Raw genomic sequence first — 6,002 nt, forward strand, 5'->3', positions numbered from 1 at the left:
TGCAGTTTTCCCTAACAGAAAGCAAAATTTCACGCACACTCTTTGTTCCTTCTGGTCGGCCATCTCACTAATCGCCAAAGGGTTGAAACAGGAACGCACACAACAGAGCACCACAGACAAACCACTTAACTCAGACTGATGCCAGCTCACTAACAGTCGCGGGAGACCCCCAGCTAACACCACCTAGCAGGACAACTCTTAACTACAAAGCATGCGCGCGCAACAGTTCGGTTCCGGTTATTTTTGGGTCCCCCTTCGTATAATTATTTGTTCTCTTTGAGAATAGATTGTTGAGTTACATGTGTTGAAACATTTGAGGTCTAAACAAGCTAAATGACTAATGATTCTCTCTCTCTTTCCTGTTGCTCCCACTTTAGAGCATAGGGCATCTGTGAAACGCTTTGTTTCACAGTTTCTTAATCCTAAGACAGTCGGACTCCTTGGACGGGGGCTCAGCCTGTTGCAAAAGGCTGCTACCTACACATAAACGCAGACATCCATGCCTTCAGTGAGATGACTAGTAGTTAGTTAGTTAGTTATTTAAAGAGGGTGGGTTTCCCCATGCACCGTGACCAGTTTGATCTATTGTGCTTCCCTCTATGATATTCTACCAGTCTCTTTACCCTACTGATAAATGGTGCGTCCCGCCGAGCAAGCGAGTTTGGCCACTTGCTTAGTGGTGTCTATAATGCTTCCCCCATCTATCAGAGGCCTCAGAGGCTATTGTTGGGCGGGAAACGTCCTGGAATTTGGCTCAGTGATCCCCTTTGGGGATATGAGGTTCTTTTACGTGCCATAAAGTTACGACACGGGACACACAGCTTAAAGTCCCTCCCGGAGGACTTGTTCCCTGAATTTTTCCGCCCTTAAAAATTTGACGACCTCCACCGGGTATTTGAACCCGTGTACCATGAGTCATGAGGTGGGAACGTTACCTCTAGACTACGGAGGCCGCTGAGATGACTAGTAACAGATAAATTTACAGATTCATTTGTGGATGTGACCACCCTTCAGTTATTGTTTCTTTTGTCCAAAAGTACAAGTGACAAATTGAAAACATGATAGTTGATGCTCAGTGGTAATTATAAAAGTTTAATTAATTCCGTCCAGTTTGAATGCAGTCAGACCGGACAGAATTAATTAACCTTTCATAATATTGTTAATGTGATTGTCCAGGATGAAACAAATCAAACTCAGTGGTAAGTTATAACTGCTCAAAAGAACTGGGAATGGTAATACTCGTACTGTATATGTTCACAAGATCAGAAATACAAAAAAGATACTCAGTGACTTATCTCAAGATAGAATTCTGTTGTTAGGTTTGAGATTCTCAGTAGTGACAAAGAGTACTATCTACTGGGATGTGATGCTGTATAATCAAGTAGAAGATCCTCCAGAACATCAGTGATCTACGTGAATACACAACAATATCTAGAAGATAATGTTTTTTAATAGTCACCACTGTGAGCTTTGCTTGGCTTACTCTTTGACCCTGAATGTTGAGGAAGTATGTTGCTCCAAAACAGGGGTGAAATTATACCAGACTACACAGCGTTACATCTCTGAAGATAGTTCTTTTAAAAACTGTAATCAGTATTTTTAGGATTTGTTTTAAAAAGCTTTCGTGTCTTTCATCTGGCACTAATTTTTGTGAAAATATATGAACATCTTATCAGAGTAGATCTTATCTTGGTAATTTAATGCCATGAGCAACATGAGCATGTGAACTAGCTAGATGTAAATAACATATAATATCAGAAATTAAAATTTAGGTTTTTTAACAGTGGAACTTTGTCATTAGCAGAGTAGCTGTCAAGTGTTCAAGGAAAACCTTATGCCATGAAGTTGGCTGAATGTTTGAAACTAGTATACAGGAATCTGGAAATTAATGAAATGGAAGTCTGTTTAAGTATCCAGTATGTAGATAGAGGACATGAAGATTGTGTAGGAGATTTCATTTTAGAACTAATCACTAACCAGGTTAGTTTACATGGCTGAATTTATTCAGGAGGTACCCAGTATGAATCTCAGCCATGTCACTAACTATTCAGAGTAATGTTTCTAATGGTTTTCTTCAAAATAGGCCTTAAATGCTACTTTGCCAGCCTTTTCCAATGCACTAAATAGTTATCCTAAATAATTTGATTTGATGCTATGTAACCTCTGCATTTGAGACAGCACTGTTAAATGGTCAGTGGGCTGGAAGGAAAGATAGAGAGGTGGATAGAAATGACCAGAAGACGAAGAAGATGTAAGAAGATGCTGGATCACCTTGGGGACAGAAAAGGATATTCTCATTTGAAGGAGAAAGCTCTAGATTGCATTAAGTGGAGGAACTGTTTTGAGACTGTGGACCTGTCGTCTGACAGATTACTGATGATGATGGACTGGAATTGTGTGGGATTTTAAATTCACCCCAAAGCTAGTAGATAGGGAAGGAAGGCCAAGGTTGGTTATGCAGATTATCTTTGAGTAATACTATTTTGTGTTACAGCTAGTGCTGAGGTCAAGAAAATGTGGATCTATACATGCACTCCCCCATATGCCTTCACGGCATAGTGCTTAATTAGTTAAGCACAGTGACAACTTTTTTCTCATTGCATTATAGAAAGAACACATTATTTCTAGGCTAAAGGTAATAAAACAACAACATATGACTATATGGATAGTAACAAATAGTCACAAGTTGTCTCTTTATCTGTACCATTAGTCTGCTGGAAATGTACATGTAACTCTGAAATTAAATACTGGTATAATTTAAAATCCAGATATTGCTAGTTGCTAGGCAGGATAAAGTGGGCTGCAGACTTTGGTTAGTGAAATGGAGACTGTTTACCTTCCGAAACAGAAGGCCACCATGAAATCAGATGACCCTCTGAGCTGCTGGGAAGAAAGGTCATGATTTAGTTTACCACTCAAGGCTGTCAATGAGAATGATAAATATGTATAATAAAGCGGAGCAGTTATTCTGTGTGCTTTAGAGGATCATGCTGGTTTGGTATAGAAGTCACTTATGTGGTAATAGCTATACGTGAAATTGCAGGCCTGCTAATGTTATCATTATCAACATCATTGTTGGTCCTTTGTGAAGGAGGACGCATCTGTGGTCTAGTTGTTAGAGTTCCTGGCTACAGATCCAAAGGTTCCGGGTTCGATTCCCGGCACTACCAGATTTTCTGAGAAGTATTGGGCCTGGAACGGGGTCCACTCAGCCTCATGAGGATATTTGAGCTATTTCAAAGTCTATAAAACCGATATTAACGGCTGTGGGGATCCATTGTGCTGACCACTATCTTCAAAAGTTGGCGCTAACTTCGCCGACAAGCGGCAGTCACGCACTCGATATAGTTCTCTTATGGATTACAGGCCATGGAGTGTTTTTTTATTATGAAGAAGGAACCGTGGCATCCATTGGGTAAGAGACTGGGAGATTAAGGAAACTTGTACCCATTGCTGGGTATCATATCCTGGCCTTCAGGCTGAAGCTGACTGACTGACTGGATTATTCTGGCTTACACGAACCATTTACAAAATAGAACATCTAGACCAACTGCCATATGAAAGACTATTAGTTATTCCGAATTATAAGACAGAAAAGCCGTTCAAGGCTCACGCAATTTAGCGCTTTAGTCTCGCTGACTGAGCAATACTTGTTGAAGTCAACGCCATCTTATGTGTTTCTTTTCTAAAATCTAATTTGACAGATATTTGTGCAATACTGTACTTATAATAATTGTAGGAAACTCCAGGGGATCTCATTTCGTTTCTGTTTTGTAATTACATGGTCTGTTTCTTCTAATGTTGGTGCCTTCACAAGTTCATCTCTGTTACCATATGTTCTGCTTTCAACATCTTCATAGGCTTTAAGCTCTTCTTCATTATCATCAGCCTCCTTTTTACCCAACTGCTCTTGAAAATATTCTGTTCACCTTGTTTTGATTTCTGTTGGGTTTGCCACTATAATTCCATCTTTATCTCTGCATCAAATTATCTGTGGTTGATATCCTTTCTTTATGTTTTAACTGCCATGTGTAGCTTCCTAGTTTCATTTTGTTTACGTAGCTCATTAATCTCATTAAATTTAGAGCTTAGGTTCCCACAGCGATGGTTGTGAAGAGTTATGTCTTCTGGGATACATTGCAGCGTCGTCCATTGAAAATCAACCCACGTTTCAGAGGAACGTATTGCCTCTATCGTCAGGGTTGAAGACTGAGCCAAGCAAGAAACCAGCAAGCTGCATGTTGGCTTCATGCTGTTGTAATACGTGGACCGTGAACTTCTGGAAAATTTGGAAGTAGCACTTGCAGTGCAAAAGTCTCCGTAGCCTTACCGTACGCAAGGCCTGAGAAACTCGCACCATTCTCCCTAAATCAAGACAGGCACGCCGATGTACTACTCCATCCTGAATGTGGAGCAGTAAGACGTTCCGAAACGTTGGTAGCTATTGTCCACAATGCACGGCGTTACATGCCATAACCTTCATACTTGTTGCCGTGAGAATCCCAACTCTCACACAACAAAGACCGTTTCAAGTAAAAACATTAATAAATTGTAAATTTTGTGTCACATTGTTTATAATCAATTTAATTTTTTTAAATTAATAAATTTGGATTTAAATTAGGAGCCGGGATAGCGTAGTCTGTATAGATATAGCTATGGGTTGGACGACCGAGGAGTTTGGAGTTCAAATCCCAGTGGTGTGAAGAATTTCCTCTTCTTCACGTCGTCCAGACCGGCTCTGTGGTCCACCCAACCTCCTATCAGTGGGTACTGGGGGTTCTTTCTTTGGGGGTAAGGCGGCAGGGGCTTGAAGCTGACCACTCATCTCCAGCTAGTGCCGAGGTCAAGAAAATGTGGATCTATACATCCATTCCCCCATATCCCTTCATGGCATAGTGCTTAATTAGTTAAGCACAGGGACTTTACTTCTACCATATTGTATCTTACTGCAATATGTTTCGGCTTCACCTGATGATGGCCGAGCGAGGCCGAAATATGTTGTAATACACTACTGTGAAAGACGAAAATAAGTGTTGCATTTACGATGGTAGTTACACGTATGTACAAAAGGCAACGAAAATTAAATTTGTCCGACCATTTGTAATCCGGAGTAATAATTTCCATCAAAATCTTGAGATGAAACAGGCGGATGGACAGACACAATCTTCTGAATGCGTTAATTTAATTTAATTCATGGATAGAACACACACAAACGCCTGACTGATGACTTTTGTGATATAAGCTATTTATATATATCCAACGGAAACTCATCCGATTTCCTTAACAAGATAGAGCGGTCATTATCTTCAGATGATGCCGAATCATGGCAATGTTTAGCTCATAATAGTTCATTTATAAGCAAAAACAATAATGTAAGGAGTCCACATGAGTTCTCTGTACTCAGAAGGAATACTGTATTTAACATGTATGTTACACAGTTATCGTGAATATAACAAGACTAATGAAATTAAGTATCTGCACTGTTTGTCTAATATATATTTTACAAAACAAATATTTAAGGCTATTTAGATAACTGTTTATACAGTGCGTACAATCAAGTGCGCGCCGCGGCTGCAATTTGCCGTGAGTCATACCACCGCAGAACGGATGCAACTCCTCCCCGCGACTGCAGTGCCGTTCCCCGATAGCGTGAGTGTAGTGGTGTCGCTGAGTCTCCGTCCATCAGTTGCTCTACATGCACACATTTATAAGAATACAGTAAAAAGATAACTTACCGTGGTTTATAACAGGTGCTGAAAGTGACCTCCTTCTGCTTGCAAACATGCCGCGCATCTCACAAATAAATTACGCGACACTCTCTGCAGTTCGTCGACGGTAATTGAATGAATTACGCGTGTAATTTCATTTTGAAGACTATCAATGCTGCGGGGATTATTTTTGTAGACTTTTTGCTTCAGGTTGCCCCAAAGATAATAATCAGAAATACTGAGATCTGGGGATCTGGGAGGCCACAGTCCTCTACTGACAATTCTGTCTTCAAA

The sequence above is a fragment of the Cryptotermes secundus genome, unplaced genomic scaffold (assembly GCF_002891405.2).
Source record: "Cryptotermes secundus unplaced genomic scaffold, Csec_1.0 scaffold70, whole genome shotgun sequence".
Lineage (NCBI taxonomy): Eukaryota > Metazoa > Arthropoda > Insecta > Blattodea > Kalotermitidae > Cryptotermes > Cryptotermes secundus.